Below are 26,237 nucleotides of genomic sequence, written 5' to 3' on the forward strand. Positions count from 1 at the left end.
CATTTAAAAGAATTCACAGTTCTAAATGGAATATCATTATATATAAAAACAGGAACATTTAAAGGGAACAATTCACTTTTGTTTAAGTTAAGTTTATATCCTGAAAGTTTTCCAAAATCATTTAATAATTCCAGAAGATTAGGAATAGATTCTTCAGGATTCGAAATATAAACCAAAAGATCATCTGCATAAAGAGAGACCTTATGTATGGTCCCATTTGTAGAAATACCATGAATGTTTTTAGCTTCACGAATTGTTATAGCCAAAGGCTCCAGTACGAGATTAAATAATAAAGGACTTAACGGACACCCTTCTCGAGTACATCGTGAAAGTGAAAAAAAGGGAGACCTAAGATTAATAGTAATAACAGCAGCGATAGAGTTCTTATATATCATTTGAATCCACTTATTAAAATTATTACCAAAGCCAAATTTCTCTAATACATTAAACAAGTAAGTCCATTTAACTCTATCAAATGTCTTTTCTGCATCCAGAGAAATAACACATTGGGGTGTTTTGGATAATGGTGAATATATAATATTCATCAATCTCCGAACATTGGAAAAAGAATAACGGCCTCTAATAAAGCCTGTTTGATCCATAGAGATAATTTTAGATAAAATGTTTTCCAAACGGTTAGACATTATCTTGGAAAGAATTTTAGCATCCACATTTAATAGCAAAAATAGATCTATAAGATAAGCATTCAGTCGGATCTTTATCTTTCTTAAGGATTAAAGAAACAGACGCTTCATAAAAAGAAGAAGGTAAGTTACCTTTCTTAAAAGATTCATGAAATATTTCCAAAAGGTATGGAGAAAGTAACTTTTCAAATTTTTTGTAAAATCCTACCAAATAACCATCGAGTCCAGGAGCTTTACCTAATTGCATTGACCATATAGCTTTCTGAATTTCATGCTCAACAATTGGAGCATAAAGGGTCTGTTGATCTTTAGCAGTAATTTGAGGAAATTTAATCTTATATAAAAAAGCCTTCATTTTGGAGGGATCTGCAGGAAACTGAGATTTATAAAGATTGGAATAAGAACCCTAAAAAAATTATTAATATCTTCATAATTACTTACTAAATCTCCATTATCTTTACGAATCTTTAAAATTTGTCTTTTAGCTCTAGCAGCCCTTAATTGGGAAGCTAAGAGCCTATTATTTTTATCCCCAAAAATATAAAACTGGGTTGTACAATAGAGAAACAGACCCTTCACAAAGCAGTCTGATCTATTCTGTACTAGAGACAACATCATAGGGTTGTACAATGGAGAAACAGGCCCTTCAGCCGTCACGTAAATGTCAACAATTATGCCCATCTGTACCAGACTCAGCTACCAGGAATAGTGCCATAACTCTCTCAGCATGGCTCATTCAAGTACCTGTCCAGATGACTCTGAATGTTGGCTGTCCCTATCTCCATTACCTCCACTGGTAGCTCATTCCAGATAGCAACTTCCCTTTATGTGAACATTTACTCCTCAGATTCCCTTTAAACCTCCTCCCTCTCAACTTCTGTGCCCTCTTCTTTTAGACTCTCCTGCTATGAGAAGCAAATATTGGCTATCTCCCGTAACTACACCTCACATAGTTTCATAAATCTCCATAGAGTCACCACTCAGCTTCCTTCATTCCCAGCCCATCCAATCTCCTCCTCTAGCTCATGCCCAACAATCCACGGAACATCCTTGTGAATCTTTTCTACGCTCTCTCTTGCCAATATGTCTTTCTCATAGCAGTGCCCCAGATTTCAGGATGCAATGGGCCTGTATTCTGAGGTCTGTTCACCCACACTACCCCAGACCCTGCCATTTACTGTTTATCTGCCCTGCCCTGGTTCAACTTCCCAAAATGCATTACCTCCCATTGATCTGAGCTAAATTCCATCAGACATTCTCCTGGCCCCTTCCCTGTTGATCTTAATGTAACCTTAGACAACCTTCTTCTTCTCCTCAGCATTTGAGTTCCAGCATTCTGCATTCTTACGATTTTTCATGTCTGAATACTGGTGCACATTTGATGAGTCAATCAACTCCAAAACAGGAATTTTGTGCTTCCTTCATGACGTTTACTCATAACCTCACTTCATTCCCCAGCATCAGTATTACTGTCTTGAGTACCAGCTAAAATGTACAGTACCCATAGTGTACCTGAATCAATATCACACTGAAATCTCTTCTTTGTCTAATCCATAATCTCCCGTGGCGCTCTCAGTGAAAGGAGTGGAATAAAAGAGACCATACAACTTGACTCCGCCAAGTATATCTGATAGACCTCTATACTGTGAAGTTATGGAATTGTTTTAATATAATTTTAGACCTTAAGTCAGGGGTCCCCAACCTTTTTTGCAACAAAGACTACCATGAAGCCTTGCGGGGGCACCTATGTGCGCGTGTGTGTACGTGCCCATTTTTTTCTACAAATCGTTTTTGGCAATACTGTTCAGTGAAACTACACTGTACATACATTATTTCTACTTTATATAGGCTGTGTATTTATCATATCATTCCTGCTTTCACTATATGTTAGTGTTATTTTAGGTTTTATGTAACACAGCGCATGAATATAGTGATAAGTCAATTATAAGTCACTTATAAGTCAATAGCATCTTAACATTTTAAGTAACGTTTGGATATTAAACACACAGTATATAATTTCCCGGTATGAACATATAAAATCATTGCAACACACCAATATCGCTGAATCAGTGGGAGCCCTGGGCTTGTTTCCCTGCAACGAGACGGTGCCAGCGAGGGGTGACGGGAGACAGCAATACTCGAAGGGGGTTCCTTGTGTCCAGTCTATTCCGCAATTTAGTTTTGATTGCATTCATTGCAGAAAACCCTGCTTCGCAGAGATATGTTGGAAATGGAAGCAACGTTTTCAGTGATTTCGTGGCTATCTCAGGATATTTAGCCTTGACTTTGATCCAGAATGCCGGCAGAGATGTTATGTCAAACATACTTTTCAGCCCACCATCATTTGCAAGCTCGAGGAGTTGATCTCCTACATGGATGATGCGGGCGTAATGACCTCGCATGCGTTCAAGTTCAACAGTGGGCATAACAGGGAATGAGGAAAGGTGCAGCTGACTCATATCGCCAAATCATATCGTTTCCTCGCAGCCCGGTAGCACATGCTTTGCGGCCCGGTATCGGTCCGCGGCCCGGTGGTTGGGGACCGCTGCCTTAAGTCATAGGAACAGAATTAGGCCACTCAGCCCATCAAATCTACTCTGCCATTCCATCCTGGCTGATTTATAGAGTCATAGAAAAGTTCAGCAGAGAAACAGGCCATTTGACCCATCTAGACCATGCCAAACCACTTATACTTCCTACTCCCATCGACCTACACCCAGACCACAGCCCTCCACACCCCTACCATCCACGCACCTATCCAAAACTTCACTTAAACATTGAAATCGAGCTGGAATGCTCCACTTGTGGGGGCAGCTCATTCCACATCCTCAACTCAATTCTTCTTCCTTCTCCCCATAACCCTTGAATTTTGAACCAAAAAGAAAATTAATTTTGTGAGAAAATACGTGTACAATATCAAAATTAAACAGTGGGAGTTTTGATAGATATATTAATTATAAGAAGGGACCTTTAGAGAACAAGGTCTGTGAATTAATAGAGAAATGGCAGACATGTTAGAGTAGTGGGTGCGTGGGATTGTGCTGGAAACCAAGACGGTAACAACATTTATGAGGCATTTTGAAAGGTACATGAATAGGCATGGAGCAGAGGGATAGATCTTGTGCAGATTGTTGACACAGACCTGAGATTAGCCTGTAGGTCTGATCCGGTGTTACTCTTTTTGTTTGTTGTTCTATATTTAAATTAACATAAAGATGGATTGCATAAATTCATAGAGTTGCACAGCATGATTTATTGATGCTGACAATGACGCCTGTCTACACTAATCCCACTTGCCCCTATTAGCCTTGTGTTCCTCTAATCCTTTCCTTTCAATTTCCCCTCTAAATTCCTTTTAAACATTGTTATTGAACCTGCCTCTAGCACCTCCTCTGGCAGTTATGTGCATATACCCACCACCAATGTCCCCTGTAGTTTTTGCTTACAACTGTATGGACCAACCTTTGCTTTGAGCAGGAAATTTTTGCACAGAATGAAAACCGTAGAGCATTTAAAATATCTCTTTTGTAATATGTGTCGGCGTCCAGTGGGCCAGTGGTTTATTAACAATGAGCTACCAACTTCCATTCTGTGTTTATTATTACAATTTGTAACAGTGTTATAATATGAAACACTGCCAATGTAAATACATTAAAGCTCCAAAATGTTTCAAAGTAAAGGTCGTGATACATTTATAATTAAGACCATAAGATATAGGAGCAGGAATAGGCCATGTGGCCCATCATGGCTGATCCATTTCTCCTCTTAGCCCCAGTCTCCTGCTTTTCACCACATCCTCCCAACTCGTATCCCTTCATGCCCTGGCCAATGAAGGATCTATCAACCTCTGACTTAAATATACATAAAGGCTTGGTCTCCACAGCTGCCAGTGGCAGTGAATTCCACAGACTCACCACCCTCTGGCTAAAGAAATTCCTCCTCATTTCTGTTCTAAAAGGACATCCCTCTATTCTGAGGCTGTGTCCTCTGGTCTAAGACTCTCCCATCATAGGAAACATTCTCTCCATGTTCACTCTATCATGGCCTTTCACCATTTGATAGGTTTCAATGAGGTCACCCCTCATTCTTCTAAATTCCAGTGAATACAGCCCAGAGCCACCAAATGCTCTTCATATGACAAACAGTCCAATACCAGAATCATTTTCATAAGCCACTTGTGAACCTGCTCCAGTGTCAGCACATCCTTTCTAAGATAAAGGGCCCAGAACTGCTCCTAATACTCCAGGTGAGGCCTCACCAGTGCTTTATAAAGTCTCAACATTACATTCTTGCTTGTATATTCTAGTCCTCTTGAAATGAATGCTAACATTGCATTTGCCTTCCTCACCATAGACTCAACCTGCAAATTAACCTTTGGGGAATCCTGCACAAGGACTACGAAGTCCCTTTGCACCTCAGTTTTTTATATTTTCTCTCCATTTTAGAAAAAAACATGTAAATTGTAAATGTGTGAGAAGAAGTGGGTTGGGACCAATCAGGGAAAATGAAGGTAATGCATAACTTAAGGCTGGACTGGTAAGAGAATATTTTCCATTAACACTTACTAAGGAAGCAGATGCTGACAACATATCAGTTGACGCAGTGGCATTGGAGTGAATGGATGGGGTAGAAATTGATGTGAAAATCTCTCTGTGTTCAGGGTGTGTGTCACGTGTCCGCTATCCCAGGTTGCTAAGGTGACAAGTGCAAAAGACAGTCAAATCTTTCCACAACTCTAAAAATTGGAGACTTATTTCGAATCTTGTGGTGCTGAAAATAAATCTTAAGGTAGTATATGATGATATATATTCACCTTGATAATACTTGCTTTGAACTTGAACTCAAGCTTTTCTCTTCTTTCAGATTGGATTGCAAAGTGCACAATATGATGGTAGGCCACAGTAGTGTCGTGGTTAGCGTGATGTCATTACACCTTGGAGTGCTCCGGAGTTCAAAGTTCAATTCCAGTGCCATCTATAAAGAGTCTGTACGTCCTCCCCATGAACTGGGAGTCTTCCCCTGGGTGCTCCAGTATCCTCCCACAGTCCAAAGATGTTAATTAGTCATTGTAAATTATTCCATGATTAGGTTAGGGTTGATTGAGTTTGTCGGGGGGGTGGAGTGCTGGGGGGTATGGTTCGAAGGGCTGGAAGAGCCTACTCTACCCTGTATCACTAAATAATTAATTAACATTGAGCAGTGTGGGACCTTCAGCCACGATCCTGCCAGTCTAAATAAATCTACTCTATAGTGAATCTAACACTAACCCTTCCTTCCCCTCTCCCTCTAAACAGCCAATAACCCTTCACGTTTCATAAATCCATGGGCCTACGTAAGAGTTTCTGAAATGGCCCTGTTGCATCGGCCTGCACCAACAGCCCCGCAGTATGTTCCAGCCACCGAACTCTGACCTCTGACATCTCCCTGACACTTTCTTCCACTCACCATAAACAAGTATTGCTCTCGTCATCTCGTACAACTCTATTAAGTTCCTGCTTATGCTCTGTTTCTTCGAAAAGAAAAGCCCCAGCTTTCTCAAACTTTCCTCACAAGATATGCTCTCTAATCCACCCAGCATCCTGGTAAATCTCCTTTGCACCCTCTCTAAAGCTTCCACAAACTTCCTATAATGAGATGACCAGAAATGAACTGATTACTCATCACAAAGAGCTTTACAGAGCTAAATGCACCTGGGAGGGTTGAAGCAGGACGATTTGCAGGGGGCAGGACTTCAGGTTCTTGGAACATTGGGATCTAGACTGGGGGAGGTAGGACCTGTACAAAGGAGACAAGTTGCATCTGAATCTGAGGGGGACCAATACTCTCACAGGCAGATTTGTTAGAGCTGTTGGAGAGGGCTTAAACTAATTTGGCAGGGGGGTGGGAACTGGAGTGAAGGGACTCAGGAAAGGACAGATGGTAAAAAAAGCAAAGGTAGTGTGCAGTCAGACTGTCAGGAAGGGCAGGCAGGTGATAGGATAAAATTGCAGCCAGCAGGGTGAGTACCAGATCATTAGGGCTACAGAATCAAAAAGGGTAGCAAATACAGCACTCAAAGTGTTACGTCTCAATGCATGGGGTATAGGAAATAAGGTGGAATACTTGTTGCACTTTTACAGATTGTCAGGTATGATGTCGTGGCCATCACTGAATCGTGGCTGAAGGATGGTTGTAGTTGGGAGCTGAATGTCCAAGGTTACACATTGTATCGGAGGGATAGGAAGGGAGGCAGAGGGGGTGGTGTGGCTCTGCTGGTAAAGAATGGCATCAAATCACCAGACAGATGTCACATAGGATCGGAAGACTTTGAATCCTTGTGGGCTGAGTTAAGAAACTGTAAGTGTAAAAGGACTCTGATGGCATTTATATGCAGACCTCCCAACAGTAGCTGGACCACAGATTACAACGGGAAATAGAAGTGGTGGGTCAAAAGGGCAATGTTATGATAATCATGGAAGATTTTAATCTGCAGGTAGGGAAAATCAGGTTAACAATGGATCTGAAGAAAGTGAATTTGTTGAATGCCTACAAAATGGCTTTTTAGAACAGTTTGTCGATGAGCCTACTAGGGGATCAGCTATACTGGATTGGCTGTTATGTAATGAACCAGAGGCGATTAGGGAGTTTAAGGTAGAAGAACCCTTAGGAACCAGTGATCACAATATGACTGAGTTCAACTTGAAATCTGATAGAGAGAAAGTAAAGTCTGATGTAGCAGTATTTCAGTGGATTAAGGGAAATTACAGCGGTATGAGAGAGGAGTTGGCCAAAATAAATTTGAAGAAGATGCTGGCAGGGATGTCAGCAGAGCAGTGATGGCATGCATTTCTGGGGAAAACGAGGAAGATACAGAATAGATAGATTCCAAAAACAAAGAAATACTCAAATGGCAATATAGTACAACGTGGCGGAGAAGGGAAGTCAAAGTTAATGTAAAAGCAAAAGAGAGGCATACAACAAAGCAAAAATCAGCGTGAAGATAGTGGATTGGGAAGCTTTTAAAAACCTACAGAAAGCAACTAAAAGAATCATTAGGAGGGAGAAAATGAAATATCAAAGCAAGCTACCAAACAATATCAAGGTTGATAGAAAAAGCCTTTTCAAGTATATAAACCAATAAAAGAGAGATGGGAGTGGATATTGGACACTAGAAAATGAGGCCAGAGAAATAATAACGGGAGACAAGGAGGTGACAGATGAACTAAATGGTTATTTAGTTATTTAGTATCTTCACTGTGGGAGATACTAGCCATGGGCCAGGTGTTGAAGTGTGTGAGGGAAGATAAGTGAGTGCAGTTGCTATTACAAGGGAGAAGGTGCTCAAAAAACTGGAAGACTAAGGTTGTCTAAGTCAAATGGACAAAATGAATTGCACCATAAGGTTTTGAAAGAGGTAGTGGTCGAGGGTCGAGATTGTGGAGGCAGTAGTAATGATCTTTCAAGAATCATTAGACTCTGGCAGGATTCTGGAGGACCGGAAAACTACAAATGTCACTTCACGAAAGGAAGGAGGAGGGGAAAAAAGGACCAGCCATGATTGAATGGCAGAACAGACTCGCTGTGCCAAATGCCCTAATTTTGCACCTGTGTCTTATGGTCTAATATTACCTCATTGCTCTTGAACTCAATCCCTAACTACTGAAGGCAACACAACATGTGCCTTCCTAACCACCCTCTCAGCTTACGCAGCAACTTTGAGGGATCTAACGACTTGGATCCCAAAGTCCATTTATTCCTCCACACAGCTAAGAACCCTGCCATTAACCTTGTACTCAGCCTTCAAGTTTGATCTTCCAGAATTCATTACTTCACATTTTTCTGCATTAAACTCCATCTGCCACTTGTTATCCAAGCTGTGCGTTCTGTCAATCTCCCATCTGCAGATCCCTGAGGAGCATCGTTAGTCACTATCCACCAGGCAGAGTATTGTCCATCTGCTACCATCCTTTTCCTTCTTTTGAATCCAGGCAGCCAGCTTTCCATGATCCCATGGACTTTTTGGATGAGCCTACCATTGGCAACCTTTTTAAATGCTTTACTAACACTGATATACATCACATCTACCAGTCCACCTTCCCTCATTCTGTTCTGGTATCTTCTAGATAAACTCAGTCAGGCTTGTAAGACACATCCTGCCCCTCAGAAAGCCATGTTGTCTATCCCCAATAAGACCGTGCTTCTCCAAAATCTTGTAAATCCTGTTCCTCAAGAATCCCCTATAGTTTGCCCACCACTTATCTGTCTATAATTCTTAGGATTATCCCTATTATCTTTCTTGAACAAAAATACAACATTTGCCATCTCCCAAACCTCTAGTACCACTCCTGCGGCCAGGGAGGACGTAAACATAATCAAAAAAGCCCCAGCAATTTCTTTCTCACTTTCCTCCTGTATAGTACGTCCAAACCTGGGGTCTTATCTATCCTAAAGTTTTTCCGGTTTTGTGATTAAATTTCATGGCTATACTTTATGTAGAACATAGTTTCTCTGACATAATCATGATATCTTCATATATTTTCAATTGCAGTTTATTGCCAATGAAAATAATACGATTGATATGCTGTGTGGCTGGATTGGCTGCATTTGTTTGCCCTGGAAGGAAGGAGGCAGTGGGGTCAGCTGGTGTGTAAAAGGAACAGAAAGATAGATTAGATAAGAAGATGCTGATTTAAGAGGAAAAGAAGGTGTTTTTGAGGGGCAGTTTATCAAAATGATTTTTGATATCTGAAACTCACTGCCAGAGGAGATGGTGGAACTAGATACAATCACTATGTGTAGGGGACATTTAGAAAGATATTTGAATAGGTAAGAGATAGAAGCATACAATCCCAATGCGGAAAATAGGATTAATGCAGACGATTTAAAAAAGTCAGTGATCTGAAGGGCCTATTTTCATGACATACAACAATGTGATTCTAATCTCCTAGATAGGGTCGCTGATTTAGGGTGTTGTACTGAGAAACAAAACCAAACTGTAAAATGTTATTGTTAAAACAATTTATATCTTGAAGTAAAATAATTTAGTTCCTTTAAAAAAGGTTTCATTTTGCCATTTGCGTGTCCTCCTGCATTCTATTCTCTTGAACAATTGTCACAACGACAGTTGCTTATAGTGACTCAGTCAGAATATTTTTCACTTTAATGGAACCACAGGCTTCACAGTAGTGTAGTGGTTAGCTCAACGCTTTACAGTACCAATGACCTGGGTTCAATTCCCAGCGCTGCCTGGAAAGTGTTTATACGCTCCCCTGTGACCGCGTGGGTTTCCTCCGGGTGCTCTGGTTTCCTCCCACAGTCCAAAGATTGGTCATTATAAATTGCCCTGTGTTTAGGCTAGGGTTAAATTGGGGGTTGTTTGGCATTGCGGCTCGAAGGGTTGGAAGAACCTACTTCGTACTGTAAGTAAACAAACAATAACAAAAACAAAGTCAACAAGATTTAAAGCAACATTCTAAAGGAGCACTTGGACAGTTTATAATCACCATAGCAACCAACTACAATTCAGTAGAGTATTCACAGTAGCCCAAGATCTGTTTATTTATTCTGAAATTTCTTAGCTCCTGAAACACTTAACTTCCCATTTGTTTCAACAACCCCACTAATGTCCACCCCGCAGTTACAATGTCCATGCCTTGCGTGGATAAAGATTAATACTACGGAACAACAGCGCAAGATGAACAAAATTAAATCTACAATTGTAATCCACAAATTTCAGCTGTGGAGAATTTCACAGAGCTTTCACGTCTAACCTGTGTCCTCTGCCGAAGATAGTCTGATGCACAGAATGAGCACCACTAGTCTCCTCTCCAGTTTCATTTTGTGTATGGACCTAGAATTTTGGCCGGAGTTTGAATTTAAGCTTATTTAGAATTTAGAACCAGGAAAAAAGACAATAGGAATACAGTTTCCTAATACCCCAGAGTCATAATGCCTATTTATTTAATATACCATTGACAAAGAGAAATACAAAATAAAGAATCAGGTTTATTATCACTGGCATGTCATGAAATTTGTTGTTTTGCAGCAGCAGTACAATGCAAAACATAAAAAATCTATAAATTAAGAAATATATATATAAAATTAAATTAAATAGGTAGTTCAAAAGTCACTACTTATTTAAGTTGGCACGGTAGTGTAGTGGTTGGCACAATGCTTTCCAGTACCAGTACCTGGGTTCAATTCCCATCACAGCCCGTAGGGTGTTTGTATGTTCTCCCCGTGACTCTGTGGGTCAAAATTACAAATACATGGCCTACAATAGAACTGACCACAAGATACACTGCAGACGCTGGGGTGAAATCAACACGCACAGCACGCTGGAGGAACTCAGCAGGACGGGCAGCATCCGTGGAAACGAACAGTCAACGATTTGGGTCCTGACGAAGGGTCTCGGCCCGAAACATTGACTGCTCGTTTCCACGGACGCTGCCTGACCTGCTGAGTTCCTCCGGCGTGTCGTGCGTGTTGAATAGAACTGATCAGTTCTGATACAAACAAAGAATACAACTTTCCTGTTGTCCTACTGATAAGAAAATTCAAATTTTAGTTGAAAAATTGGTCAAAATGCCCTCAGGAGTTATGAAGAAACTATAGTATTGATTCAGCCTCTGGCCATTGCTGAGAGCTGCTGTTATGTATTTAACAACCAGCAGAGGGAGACATTGATTGACAATGATTCCGAGCTTCCAATTTGTCGGCTGAAGTTTCTCATTGGGCAGTATTATGTCTCTCTTTCCACTTTCTATCAGCATTGTTTTCAATAGGAATTGCAAGCCTAATTGTGTCTGCTTTGAAAAACTCTGGTAAAGTGTATTTACACAACAGCAAATGCAACCTTATTCAATCCTGTACTTTGAATTTTGAATGGCACAAGACACTGGATAAGCTTCACTTGGAGTGGGATCATTGAGTCAGTCAGCATCTTTGGCCCTTTTGGTCCATGCCTTAGATTTCTACAGTACTGTGCAAAAATCTTTGGCACATATGAACAGCTGGGTGCCTAAGACTATTGCACAGTACCGTAGTAATTTTGTGTATTGCACTGTACTTCTGTCACAAAAAAGCTCATGACATCTGAGTGGTGATAAACCTGATTCTGATATGGGTCTCTATTGTGGACTGAGAGTGGGAACGGGGCAGGAGAGATTGGAATCATGGTTGAGAAAAGGGGAAGGGGATGGGAAGCACCAGAGAGACATTCTATAATGATCAATAAACCAATTATTTGGAATTAAATGACCTTGCCTGGTGTTTCAGGGCTGGGTGTGTCTGCACCCACACCACCAGCCACTGTGCAGACACAATATTAAAGTTTAATAAGCATTTAGACAGACGTGTGAACAGGGATGGAGGAAAGGATACAGACCATGTGAAAGCAGATGAGATTTACTTAATTTGGCATCATGGTTAGTGCAGACATCATGGGCAGGAGGGGCTGTTTCTGTGCTGTAATGTTATATATTCTATGGTTCAATACCCCAGTTCATGGCAAACCAAATTTTTATAACATTAAGTTAGGGCAGTCAAGGTCCTATATCCTCTGCTTCTCTACTTTATCAACCTATATCGCCACTTCTACAGATCAATAGGCTAAAGTCTCTCTGTTCCTCAGTTCCCCTCGAGTCTGTCATTCATCGAATACATCATCCTGATTAGACGGTGTTGAAGGTATCACATAACACTTACTGTAATTATATTCTTCCGACTATTGCTCTGCCCAGTTTGCCAGCTAATCAAGTTTAAGTTCAAGTTGAAGTTTAATTGTCATCCAACCATTCATGAACACCCATGAAGACAGCCAAAGGAAACAGTGTTTCTCTGGGGCCAAGGTGGAAATCACATTACCAACAGTCACTGGTCATACACTGCACAAGGCACGTTTCAGATCGCAGTAACAGTCATATATATATAGTCCATCGTGTCCAGCGATAACAGGAAACCCATCCAGGGAGAGACTTACAGTGGAAAAGCCATTGCACTGAGACGGCCCCACTCTCGACCTCAGAAGTCTGGGTAGAGTACTACAAACAGGCGTCAGAGACTGGGGTCTCTGCAGTGGATGCCCAGGATGTGTTCTGTGCCTCACCATGCACTTCGCTTTCCACGATGAGCTGCAGAACCAGCTTCCTGGCCGTTAGATCTCACTGCAGATCTCATCCCCTCAGTCTGCTGAAGCTTGGAAAGGCATGTCCCTATCTCATGGGGTATGAGGCTGCCAGCTATCCTCACCTTCTTTAACCCACCAGGCAAAGAAGTGCACTGGGGTGGGGTAACACCTCTAGTGACGGCCTTGTCATAACCATTACGGGGTAGCTGCTGTATAAATAGCCCACGTCCTTGAGTGATACGTCCTGCAATTTGATGGTGCATGGGTGTTGTTGGCAAGAACGAGCGGTTCTCAGTGGTCACCTGCACGCAGTCCAGCCTGTCTTCCACCGGGTGAGTACTGGAGGGGCCAGTCCCCAGTCCAGCACGGACACCACGTCACTCTGCCTCCACCATCTCCCCGACTGGATGGGTCAAACAGGCAAGCCTGCGACATGAGCCCAGTCCTCACTTCAGCCGAGGCCACGCAGCCGCCCTGCCGCCAGTCTCACCAATAAACCAGCGAACTGCACTTGCAGTATTTTACATTAGCAATGCCCACCAGCGCCCAAGAAAAATGTCCAAGGCAATCACTCGCTGGAAGACTGCATTCTACGTTCGTGCACTGACTCGGACTCACTTCTGTAGCAGGCCACACCAAATCCAGCCCCTCCACCAACAAGCATCCTGTTGGTGGGGTAAACCTGTAGTACTTAATGTTCAGCATTGACTTGCAAACATAAAAAAGATGTTTACAAACGACAAAAAACACCTTTGGCCACTGTGTCCGTATGCTGCCATCTTACCAGAACAAATCAAAATAATTTTCTAACCTAAGAGTTTTCTCCTTACAATCAACCTATTTTTGTGTCACATACAAACTTACTGATGTAGGCAGCCATCGATCCTGGGGGATCCTGGGTTTGTGCCTCTGGTGGACTGTGTCCTCTCCAGGGCGCAAGCCTGGGCAGGAAGATTTGAAGAACAGGCTGTTGCCCATACAGCGGGTTCCCCCTCTCCACGACACTGATGTAGTCCAAGGGAAGAGCAAATACCGATACAGCTTGACACCAGTGTCGTCGCAGAGGTTGCCAGAGTGAAGTTGTAAACAACATCAAACTGCCTTAAGGATCCCGTCTTCGGATTTCTTCCTCAGGGTTTACTCCCGAAGCCTTTCTCATCAGTGGGTATGGCCGCAAGGCAGCAGAGGTTTAAAATCAGAGTTTCCCTTCTCCCAGGTGGGCTGCCGTCCAAGGCTGTCAAGCCCCCCTTCCTGAACAAACTTACGGATAATACCTGCTAATTTAATGTTTTATTCTTTAAAGTAAATGATAGACAGCTACTGAATAGTCCAAGCACTAGTCCCTGTGATATATCACTGGCCAAAAGCTTCCAATCCTCCAATATCACTGATTGTTTTTCACTAACAAGCCAGGGAGCCTATGGACTCAAAACCTTTGGACCAGCCTACAACGTGGGACCTTGTGGAAAGCTTTTCCGAAATAATTTACACTAATTTTATTAAAAGGAAAGTTAGTAAAGGAAAGAGAGTGAATGAAAAAATATTGGTAAGCAAAGACCTTTTATCAGGACATAGAGAATAATTAATGAAAGAGTGTAGTAGCCAGTGAGTAGTGGTATCAGCACCTGAGTTTGAAGCAGATGGTCCTGCGTTTGAATCCAGCCAAGTCACAACCTGGGCAGCAACAGTATCTGCGCAGAAGAAAGGTCTGCAATCTACTTCTGTATCTTGCCACGAAACCCCTATGGACAACTACCCTATCGATGATGACTCCAACAAGGAAACTCAACAACAACCAGGAAAGAGTAAGACCTATTGGAACTGGAGGCTTTAGCTAAGGTTCTATTTTGTGATAGGTTTCAAATAGTGATTGATGCTCATGTTGTAGTTAAGACAGTGGATATGTAGTATTGGATATCATAAGCATAACAAAAGAATATGTTTATTACTAATTGCCCGTTACACCGCTTCAGTGAAGGTCCGCCCTCTCTGTTTGCCCTTGGTCATGTAGAAGGAATCTTCATTGCTGTTTCCATTACAATTCATTTGACCCATCAAGGTTGTTAGCACTGAGTCAAACCCCTAAAGCTGGAGGGCCGATGGACTACTCTTATTCCGGCCTCTACTCTTTGACCTATTTGGCAGGGGTGACCCTACCAAAGCATAAAGCATAAAGCCCTGACTCCAGCTGACATAGCTCGCTGGGTCATTGTGGCACGCTAGCCTCCAAACCAGGACAAAGTCATGGTCCTCTTGGAGGAAAAGCAGAAGTATCTAGGCAATAAACATATTTGAAAATTGCCAGTTCCAGATGAAGCATGTCCTAGGAAAGTGGAAGAAACAAGGGAGGAAATTATGGACCTAAGAGCAATTTTTCAATCCATGGCTGCTGAAATGGTGACTAGGATTGAAAGTTCTGCTAATGTTCTAAAGAAGGAGAAAGGGATCGACCAGGTGGGCCTGATGGATTCATTTTGTTATTGTGCAAACTACTGGAATTTATTTTGAAATCATCCAGGAATAATCAATATGGATTTGTTTAAGGAAATTCACGACTCACTGAACAGATTGGTATTGTTGAAAAGTTAATGGAGGAGCAGAGCATTTGATGTCGTTTCCATCAAGCTAGTTAACAGAACAAGTAAAAGCTTATGAGCTCCCAAGGAAGGGTGTCGAATTCAATCCAAAATTCACCCAGTGACAGAAGGAGGAAAGTAGTGGTTTATATTTGTTTTTGCATGGGTGTCACCAGCGGTAGGGGTGGACAGTATAGAGCACAGTGCTCATTTCTGTGTCTTTTTAAAATATATAGATCATAGAATGTAACAGGCCTTTTAGTGTCAACCTCTTAACCTACTCTAAGATCAACCTATTTCCCTCCTACATACCACTCCAGGTTTCTATCATTAATGTACCCATCTAAGAGTTTCTTCAGTGCTCCTAATGTATCTGTGTCTACCACCACTCTGGCAGGCCACTCCACACACTCACCACTCTCTGTGTAAAGAATGTATCTCAGTCTTGCCCCCTATACTTTCCTCCAATCATCTTTAAATTACAACTCCTCATATTAGCCACTTCCACACTGGGGAAAAGTCTCTGGCTGTCCACTCTGGCTATGCCTCTTATCACCTTGTACACCTCTATCAAGTTACCTGTCCTCTTTCTTCACTCCAAAGGAGAAGTCTGAGCTCACTCAGACAGGCTCTCTCATCCAGGAAGCAAAATAACAAATTTCACAACATATACTGATCATATTAAACCTGATTTCTAATTCTGTCTTCATAAGACAGGCTTTCTAATCCAGGCAGCATCTGGGTAAATCTCCTCTGCACCCTCCCCAAGGCTTCCACATTCTTCCTATAATGAGGCAACCAGAACTGAAAACAATATTCCAAGTGTGGTCTTACCAAGATTTTATAGAGCTGTAACATTACCTCACGGCTCTTGAGCTCAATCACTCAACTAATGAAGGCCAATACACCATAAGCCTTTTTGACAACCCGATCAACTTGCGCATCAACTTTGTGTGGTCTATAGACATGGGCCCCAAGATCCCTCTGTTCCTCCACGCTGCTAAGAATCCTGCCATTAACCTGCAATCTGCTTTCAAATTGGACCTTCCAAAATGAATAATTTCACTCCTTTCTGAGTTGAGGACCATCTGCCAGTTCTCAGTCCAATGCTGCAGCCTGTAAACCTCCCATTGCAAACTGCAGCAGCCCTCCACATGAACCACAGTTCCACCAACCTTCATGTTATCTGCAAACTGAATAACCTATTCTTCCAGTTCCTCATCCGAGTCATTGATAAAAATCGAAAAGGGCTGGGGGACCCAGAAGAGATCCTGTGGAACACCACTGGTCACTGACCTCCGGGCAGAATTCTCTCATCTACTACCACCCTATGCATTCTACAGGCAAGCTGATTCTGTATCCACACAGCCAAATCTCCTTGAATCCCATGCCTCCTGACTTTCTATATGAGCCTCCCATGGGAAACTGTATCAAACACCTTACTAAAATCCATATATACTACATCCACTGATCTACCTTCATCATTGTGCTTTCTCATATCCTCAAAGAATTCAATCAGGCTTGTAAGGCACGGCCTGCCCCTCACTAAGCCATGCTGCCTATTCATAATCAGGCCATTCTTCTCCAAATGCTTGTGATTCCTGTCTCTAAGAACTTTCTCCAATAATTTTCCCACCACTGAAGTAAGACTCACTGGTCTATAATTCATGGGGTTATTCCTACTTCCTTTCTTGAGCAAAGGAACAGTTTATGTAATATCAGTGCGTATTTTGTAATATTTTAATGATTTATTTAGATGATTAAGAGAGCATAATTTAGGGTGACTGGAGAAAAGTATAGGCCAGATGTCTGGGGTGGAGATTTTACACAGAGAGGGGCAGGTGCATGTAATGTAGTGTCAGAGGAGGCTGTTAGATGGGCAGATGGATGGCAGAATGGTGTGATGTGGGACGCAAAGTTAGATTGATCTTAGAGTAGTCTAAAGGGTCGGTACATCTTTGTGGGCCGAAGGACCTGTCCTGTTCTATGATAAAAGTCTTTGTAGTTGATACAGAAATGATCATGTATTTGACAATGAGTAAGAAAGTTTTAGACTGCAGGAACATGCAAGCGGTCTGGCCAGTCGGACGGACAAATGGCAAAAGGAAGTTTATCCAGACAGCTAATTCATTGTGAGCTAATGGATTCGGGGAGGTGAAACGAGGCAGGGAACGTACAGGTATGTCGGTGATGTGAGGTGGAGAGTCACCTTGTGCACATCCATAAACCTATATAGGCAGAAGGATGAAGGAAAGTGATGTGTTAGGAAAGGCTTACACTGATCCAGAGCATTAGGACTGGGAGCTTGTGCAAGTTGTATGTATCATCATAGGTTAGGCCAGCAGAGCCTAAGTGCTCTATCCAGGTCTCTTCACCCCTTAGGGAAATGTTCTAAGTTGGAGAGATGTATGAAATAATGAAGAGCGTGAACAGGAAGGATATATTTGGCCCAGCATAGGAAACAGAACTTTGAAGTAATCAGTAGAAGGATTTGTGGGCAGAGAAGGATTTGGTTTCTACATATTGGAGAATAGTAGGTGCTTGCAATTCTCTATCTGACAGGATTGCATCAGCTTTAACTCATCACACTTAAGCTGTACTCAGCTATGTAATTTAAATCATGGACCCAGTGGTGGAAGATGAGATTAGTTTGGGAAGTTCCTTTTGAACCAGAAGGTTAAATGACCTCATCCTTTGTTGCAAATGTTAAATTCTGCTGTTCCTTTAAATATGGTGTCTGTTAGATTTAAGTAATCATATAACTGAACCACCCTTTGTTCTAAAATAAGACAACATATTACAAATATATATTAATCATTGATATTAGTTGACAGTTGCTGCCATGAAGTGCAAGAAGCTGGTAAAGGACCCCTGTTAAGACATGGGATTGGTAGAAATTCTTGACTATTCAAACTTGTGAAATTAATTTAGATAAGATTCATTTTAATATATACCTTCTCAGATTACATGCTAATTGATAAAAGTTTGGTGATTTGTTTCTGACTAAACTTACTATATACTATAAATAATCACTGGATTTCTTTATTTCTTCCCACTCCGTTTGAAGACTTCTATTGTGATAAATTCCATTTATTATACTTGTCAATGTTGGTTGACAGTAAGGTCCTTTTCTCGAGGTTGTTTGGTCGACTTAGCCATTGTTCGGAGGATGTTGATTGGAAGATTGCGTTCCATGTCTCATGTACTTCACTCCACTGAAATCTGATTGGTTATGTTACAGACTCCGGTGGAATGAAGGACAGTAGAATGGATGAATTACACCAGTGCATCAATAGAAGTGCTGGATGTTATCTAGTTTTACTGGATCAAAGCTTTTTCCTTTAAATGTCTTGGTAACGTTCTCATAATCCATAGATCAACAAATTACATTTCTGCACAACAAAACATGTTATATCAATATAAATAGCTGTGCGTTGTTGTATTTCATGTAAGTTATGTTTGGGTTTCTCAGCTTTTAGCATTATACATCCAAATGGTAAAATCATTTGCTCACTTCTAATATATATCTTGCTTCATATTCAGCTCTGCTGCTTGAATTTATACATTAATGGCTATATTTTATACACAATCAATCAGTTCATATGGGTTGGACTTTCAAAACAAAAATGCTTAAAGGTGGCAAACATATGTTATAGTCGACCAGTCTTAAAAGGAATGATTGCAATTGGTTATTTTGTGCAAGGGGAAAGAGCTATTATTTGGCATTTTGAAATTAACAACGATCTTATTCAAATTCAGGTTCAAGTTTAAGTTTAATTGTCATCCAACCATACATGAATACCCATGAATACAACCAAATGAAACAAGTGTTACACCCGGGCCAAGTTGCAAAATATAGTACCAACAGTCATTCACAGCACAAGGCACAAATAACACAAAAAAGATATCATGCATATATACAATAGCAAGCACATGGAAGATAGCAGTAAATTACAATCACACAGAAAAAAAATATACTTCAAGTGCCTGAGTCCGTGACCATTGCAACAGTCATGCAGCGGAACACAATACCGCCTGTCTTCTGCCAAACAAACAGTGCGGGGGCAGCACCTACTGGCTATATCCAAAGAAAATGTCACTGCATCATGGTGCATACCTCTCCTGTTACCTTGTGTGTTCTGTTTGCTTTGTTTGACAAAAACTTGTTTCTTATTCTGCATCACTTAATATTCTTTCATCTTTCAGTCTTTAGGCCACAATGCCATCCACTTCAAGAATGGAGAGCTGACCAGAGGATTCCTGGACACATATCAATGAACCAATTGCTGAGGATTCTGCTATTAAATATTTATGTCTAGTAAATTACTTCAAAATATCGGCCACTTCAGATATACAACTGTAACCTTTGCTATCAATCCTCAGGCAGCAGGTCAAGTTAATATCAAATGTAACAGGCCAATTTATGAGTTATATCATTATCAATAATTAATTTCAAAACTAATTAAATAAACGTGTTTAGTCATTTTATTTGCTTACCATTTTCTACCTTAATACATGTCAATCTGCTCTCTGAAAAGGTTTGGGTGTGGGAAATTTCAGCTCAGAGTCCTGCAGCTTGTATAATGACATGTTTCCAATCAAAGGTGTTAAAGATTTAGGAGAGTAGGAATGTGGTACGTGATTTTCCTTTCAAGTAAGTTGTACAACTATTTATATTGGAGGGAAAGGATGCATTATCTGGAAGAATTCACAACAACACAAGAAGATAGGAGCAGAAATGGGCTATCAGGCTCCTCAAATCCATCACCACGATGGTTGATCTTTGCAGGTCTCAACTCCTCTTCTTCACCACACCCCTGTTAGGTTTGTAATCAGTGACATACATTGTGAAATTTGTTGTTTTTGGCAGTGGTGAAGTTCAAGATAGAAAAAATTACCCTAAGTCACATAACATAGATAAATAGTGCAAAAGAGAATGAATGTGGCAGTGCCTGTGGGTTTATGAACTGCTCAAAAATAAAATACTGAAGGGGAAGAAGCTGCTTCTAAAACAGCTTCAAATATTTACCCAAATCTACTTGAAATACTTCTAATGATCCTGCTTCCACCGAGCTCGAGGACAGACAATTCCAGAGATTCACCACCCTCTGTGAGAAGAAATTTCCACATACCTCAGTTTTAAATGACAAGCCCTTTATCTTGTAGTTATGTCTCCTTGTTCGCGATTCTCCCACTAGCGAAAACAAAGGTCAGTACTTTCAGACTGAAATACAATATTACAATAGACCGATCAACTGGTCTGCTCAAGTTGAAGTTTTCCAATGACTTGGAATGAAGCCATAACAAAAAGGCATTCAAAGGAGCCAATCAAAGGCATTTTTAGAAAATGTTAAATCCAGCAGCTTTACTTGCAGACTAATTTGGTGAGCCTTAACTATATAACTAACAAGCCTATGTTATGAGAGCTTATGGGGATTGAAAGGCTTCAAAAATAGTCCATGGCAAGCATTGACAACAGACTTGCTTCAGTAAAAGGGCAAAGAAATATGTGTATTTAATGGAAAAGAAATATGCTAAATGTGCGCTTTTAAACCGAGGGAATATCGTTGCATTAAATGAACAGGTTATTGTGTATTGAGGCAAAATGGGTTTGAAATATATCAGTCAATTGAGTTTTATTCTGTTTATCTAATTTTATAACATCTAACATTATTACCCGGTTATTGTTTAAACATACTGGTTGCAAATGAATAAGAAAATCCATTTTGAAAATGTGTAAGCAGGAGGATTTGCCTAAGCACCACCTGCACACAAGGAGAGACAGCTGTTTCCTTTTTGAGAGGGAGAAAAAAACAGATCTTTTGGAGAGCAATAGGTTTGGGCAGAGAAAGTCCACACCTAAAGATGATTACACCTGGCAAGTGCAACTTTTCAAACCGTTTCAGACTTGTCAAACATACTTTGGTTCTGCAGGTTGCTGCAGGTTCCTGAAGAAACAAACAGCCATTGTTCACTCTGAGCCACTGTAACCCTTTTCTGACTGCAGTGCTTTTGTCCTTTCAATTTTTACCGCACGAATTATTCCATATAGAAATTAAAAGTTTCTTTAATTTTCTAAAAAGCAAAACATATGTCTCTGGAATTTCTTGTGACTCATTTTCAACCAAGGTGAATTAATTTGTTTTTATACATCTTCATATAGTCTGGGACTTATTGATCATAGCATGTTCTCACCATAAGTAACTAGAAATTTTCTCCAATTTGTTCTAACTCGTTCCAGAATTTGTATTCCATTATATTTTCTGTCTGATCTATTTTGAAATACAAAGTAGAATATCACAAAATAATATTCCAGTGCATAGAAACTAACAATTCCTCACAAATTAACAGTGGCTTCTTGGAAATTTAGTTTGGTCAGAGGGGCTTGATGTTTTAAACATAAAAATATCTTTTCAATTCACCTTAGAGCATAGAACAGTACAGCACAGGAACTGGCCCTTTGGCTCACAATGTGGTGCCAAACTTGCTAGAAACCAAATCAAAAACACCCAAAAACTAATCTCCCCTACCTACACAATGCCCATATCCCTCCGCTTTCCTCACATTCATGTGCGTATCCAAAGGGCTCTTAAAAGCCTCTAGCAGCATACCAGGCAGCGCATTCCCACACCTACCACTCTCTGAGTCAAAAACTTACTCCTCACATCCCCTTTGAGCCTACCCCCTCTCACCTTCAATGCATATCCCCTGGAATTAAACATTTCTACCATGGGAAAAAGATACTCGCTATCTACTCTCTCAACGTATCTCATAATCTTATAAACCTCCAGTAGATGTCCCCTTGGCCTCCACCACTCTAAAGAAATCATCAGGCATATTTCTGGTTAAGTTGTTTTAAACCAACTTAATGGCTGAGATTTTCGTGGCGATAATCAAAATCTGACTTTTTGCAAAGTCTTTGTTTCAGTTCAGTTCTGGGAAGATGATTCTGGATAAAAAAAAGTCTCCCTTCACCTTAACTATAGAAGGAATTGGAAAGGCTTTGTCTTGAATTAAAGGGTAAAATGACAATATTTCCTAAGTAAAATAGTCCCAGAATGGAAAGAAAAAAAAGTTTACTGCTTTTTCCTCCTTCTTCCCAACTATTTAATTGCCTTTCAAATGAGTGTTACAGGGGCACAGTAACTAACTGCATGACTGCTCTCTGGCAAGATCAGTTTTACCCCAAGAGTCCCTGCTTTAAGCTGTTCCAATCTTAGTCAAGCCCTCCAGGAAACTTCAGGTGTAGTCAGGTTTTGCATCTGAAGGAAAGAAGGACAGCGAGGGTTAAGTCAAATTGTACCATGATTACATGTTTTCTTCACAAGCAATTTCAGGAAATTCACACACTCTCTTCTGTGAATTTTGGGATTGCTATGCTTTCTGTCACTGTAACTTTATTATAGGACCAAAAAGAGGAATAAATACAATCCAGTGGAAAAAGGAGACAAGAAATTGTATTAGTTATCTCTGCTTTAAAAATTACTATACAAACTACATTTCTCGTTCATAGAGGAAGAGGCTGACTAAAGTTTCTTTCACAAACCTATCATTTTCTAATACTATAAATACTATAAAACAGATCACTCACCAGTCTCCATACACGAAGATCACCAGCAGGAACAAGTTTCCTAGAACTCAAGTAAAAGTATATCTTTTGTTTTACTGAGAAGTTAAGAAGACTAAATAGATGAGGAAGAGAAAGTCCGGTGTGAGGAGGAAATATTAGATAGGGGTTTTCACATGAAAAGAACAAAAAAAAACTATTCTGTAAAACAGAAATTATGGTGGAAATAGGCAATGCCTTAAAAAGGATCATTTAAAAAGAAAACATTTTGTTTTAAAATATGAAAATAAGAAGGCGATTTAGAAATTAGACAAGAAAGAGAAGGGAAGCAGATCAGGGGAGTGTGAGATGAGTGATCAGAATTTTCATCCTGAGCTCTTAGCTCTTATCTACTTGTCTCAACATCTCAGTTGTCAGCCTGTCTAATACAACAGTCCAATAAACAGCAGTCTCCCAAACCTACTCCGCCTCCAATTTGACATGTTAAGGATTTTACGCTGTGGGGGAAGTCTTTGTTTTCAAAAGCTGACACCTGGTCTCACCTAGGAAAGACGAATAACTATGCTTTACAGAATACTTAACCCCTTGGTAGCTCATGAGCGTTTTTTCATAATACGCCTGGGACAAAATCAATGAAATTTATTGCATAATGATTCCGAGATCTTGTGGAAATGGGTAGTGACGTGAAATCTATTAACTCTTTCAGACAATGCATTCTAATACAGAATCATCCCATTTGGGGGTAACTATAGGAGGTCCGGATTACTCTGGACCAGATCTACCAACAAAGCACAAGCAATTAATCTCTAATGAGCACACACCAGTCTTCACAGAGGGTCAGAAATGGAAATAGTGAGCAGTTTCAAGTTCCTGTGTGTCAAAGTCCCTGAGTATCTAACCTGGACCCAATATATTGCCGCAGCTACAGAGAAGGTACGACAATGGCTATATTTCATTAGGAGTTTGAGGTGATCTACTATGTCGCCTAACAGACTTGCAAATTTGGAGAGCATCCTAATTGGCTGCATCACCGTCTGGCATGGAGGGGAGTGCTACTACACAGGATCAAGGTAAGCTGCAAAAAGTTGTAAAATTAGCCAGTTCCATTATGGGCACGAGACTTCACAGTATCCAGGATACCTTCAAGGAGTAATGTTGCAAAAAGGCTGTGTCCATCATTAAGGACCCCCATTATCTGGGTCATAGATGCACCGTAGAAAGCACTCTTCTGGAGTGCATCACAATCTGGTATGGAAGTTGTCCTGTCCAAGACCGGAAGAAGCTGCAGAAGATCATGAACACAGCCCAGCACATCACACAAACCAATCTTCCATCCTTGGACTCACTTTACTCTGCACGCTGTTGGAGCAGTGCTGCCAGGATAATCAAGGACACGTCCCACCCAGCCAACACACTTCTCGTCCCTCTTCCCCCCGGGAGAAGACTCAGGAGCTTGAAGACTCGTACAGCCAGATTTGGGAACAGCTTCTTTCCAACTGTGATAAGACTGCTGAACGGATCCTGACCCGGATCTGGGCCATACCCTCCAAATATCCGGATCTGCCTCTCGTTTTTTTTTGCACTACATTACTTCCCATTTTCTATTTCCTATTTATGATTTATAATTTAAATTTTTAATATTTACTATTGATTTGTACTCCAGGGAGGGGGAAGCGCAGAATCAAATATCGCTGTGATGATTGTACGTTCTAGTATCAATCGTATGGTGACAATAAAGTATAAAGTGCTCATTGCTACCGTCAGGAAGGAGGTACAGGAGCCTGAAGACACACACTCAATGATTCAGGAACAGCTTCTTCCCCTCTGCCATCAGATTTCTGAATGGACATTGAACGCATGAACACTACCTCACTATTTTTTTATTTCTATTTTTGCACTAGTCATTTGATTTATCTATTTAATATATATAAAACTATAATTCACATTTTTCTATTATTATGTATTGCATTGTACTACTTCCGCTAAGTTAACAAATTTGATGACATAAGGTGGTGATATTAAACCTGATTCTGATTCTGAAATGATACATAGCTCCTTTTAATCTTCCCTTTCTGAATTATTAGCCAGCTGTGGTGTTAGCAGCATTGCCCTGTTATCAGATAGGTCTTCAATCAGAACACCAACATCTGAGAGTAGAGAGGATATAACTATTATTTTATGTGTCCCAGTAGTTTTCTTATCGTGATTTCATCTTCCTACTTAAGTACAAAATAAGTTGGAGCATTTTTGATTTAGCTGACACTCAAGGTATTTTAAAGCACAAGGCCATTCATCTTTTCTCTCCAGTGCTAGTTCAATTTGATGTTCTACTTTCAAATCACTGGCATCCTGACACTGTTATTGATCACAACATGTTCTGGCTGTAGGTAGCTAGAAATTTTCTCCAATTTAGAGCAGAATAAAACAGAACTTTATTGTCATTGCACAGGACAACAAGATTACCGTGCTACTCCAGTCCCTGCAAAACAGATATTTACAATGCATACAGCATGGCTTAATTTTTTAAAAATCCCTTATTTACATGCAACAAGTAACTTAAGAACATAACGTAAGAAACAGGAGCAGGAGTCGGCTATCTGGACCGTCAAACCTGCTCCGCCATTCAGTAAGGTGATGGCTGATCACACCATGGACTCATCTCCACCTACCTGTCTTTTCCCCATAACCCCTAATTCCCCTACTATGCAAAAATCTATCCAACCTTATCTTAAATGTATTTACTGAGGTAGCCTCTGCTGCTTCACAGGACCGAGAATTTCACAGATTCACCATTCTTTGGGAAAAGCAGTTCCTCCTCATCTCTGTCCTAAATTTACTCTCTCGAATCTTGAGGCTATGTCCCCTAGTCCTGACGAAGGGTCTCAGCCTGAAACGTCGACTGCACCTCTTCTTACAGATGCTGCCTGGCCTGCTGCATTCACCAGCAACTTTGATGTGTGTCCCCTAGTTTTAGTCTCACCTACCAGTGGAAACAGCTTTCCTGCCTCTATCTTATCTATCCCTTTCATAATTTTATATGTTTCCATAAGATCTCTTCTTATTCTTCTGAATTCCAGTGAGTACGATAATCCATAATATTCAAAGGCAAGCCGGGGTGTGGTATTATTCAGAGGCACAACAGCCAAGGGGGAGAAGCTGTCTTTCAATCTTACTGTCTTGGTTAAGATGTTTCTGTATCTTTTACCAGATGGCAGGAGATTGAACAGACAGCGTCTCTATGATGGGATGGGTTTTAATGATGTTACGAGTGTGTTGTAGGCATCGAAAGTTGTAGAGACTCCAGGTCCAGTAGTTGAGTCCCAGTGATGTGCTGGAGTGCTTTG

At 40.8% G+C, this 26,237-nt stretch overlaps 1 protein-coding gene across 6 annotated transcripts in view; it reads right to left on the reverse strand.

The window, feature by feature from the left end:
• The window catches only part of LOC134355877 (transmembrane and death domain protein 1-like), a 41,255-nt gene extending 18,009 nt beyond the window's left edge, over window positions 1-23,246 (reverse strand). The window contains exons 1-4 of one of the 6 annotated variants that reach the window (XM_063066389.1): window positions 22,918-23,246; window positions 22,511-22,588; window positions 21,522-21,598; window positions 20,459-20,520 (exon numbers count right to left, since the gene is read on the reverse strand). The gene's annotated coding sequence lies outside the window, so the exon portion shown is untranslated. Of the gene's footprint in view, window positions 1-20,458; window positions 21,499-21,521; window positions 21,599-22,510; window positions 22,589-22,917 lie in introns of those variants that run through there. The other 5 variants (XM_063066390.1, XM_063066386.1, XM_063066391.1 and 2 more) reach the window with 5 other exon arrangements.
• Between the last annotated feature and the right edge of the window lie 2,991 nt (window positions 23,247-26,237).

The sequence above is a fragment of the Mobula hypostoma genome, chromosome 13 (assembly GCF_963921235.1).
Source record: "Mobula hypostoma chromosome 13, sMobHyp1.1, whole genome shotgun sequence".
In the NCBI taxonomy this organism is placed as follows: Eukaryota; Metazoa; Chordata; class Chondrichthyes; order Myliobatiformes; family Myliobatidae; genus Mobula; species Mobula hypostoma.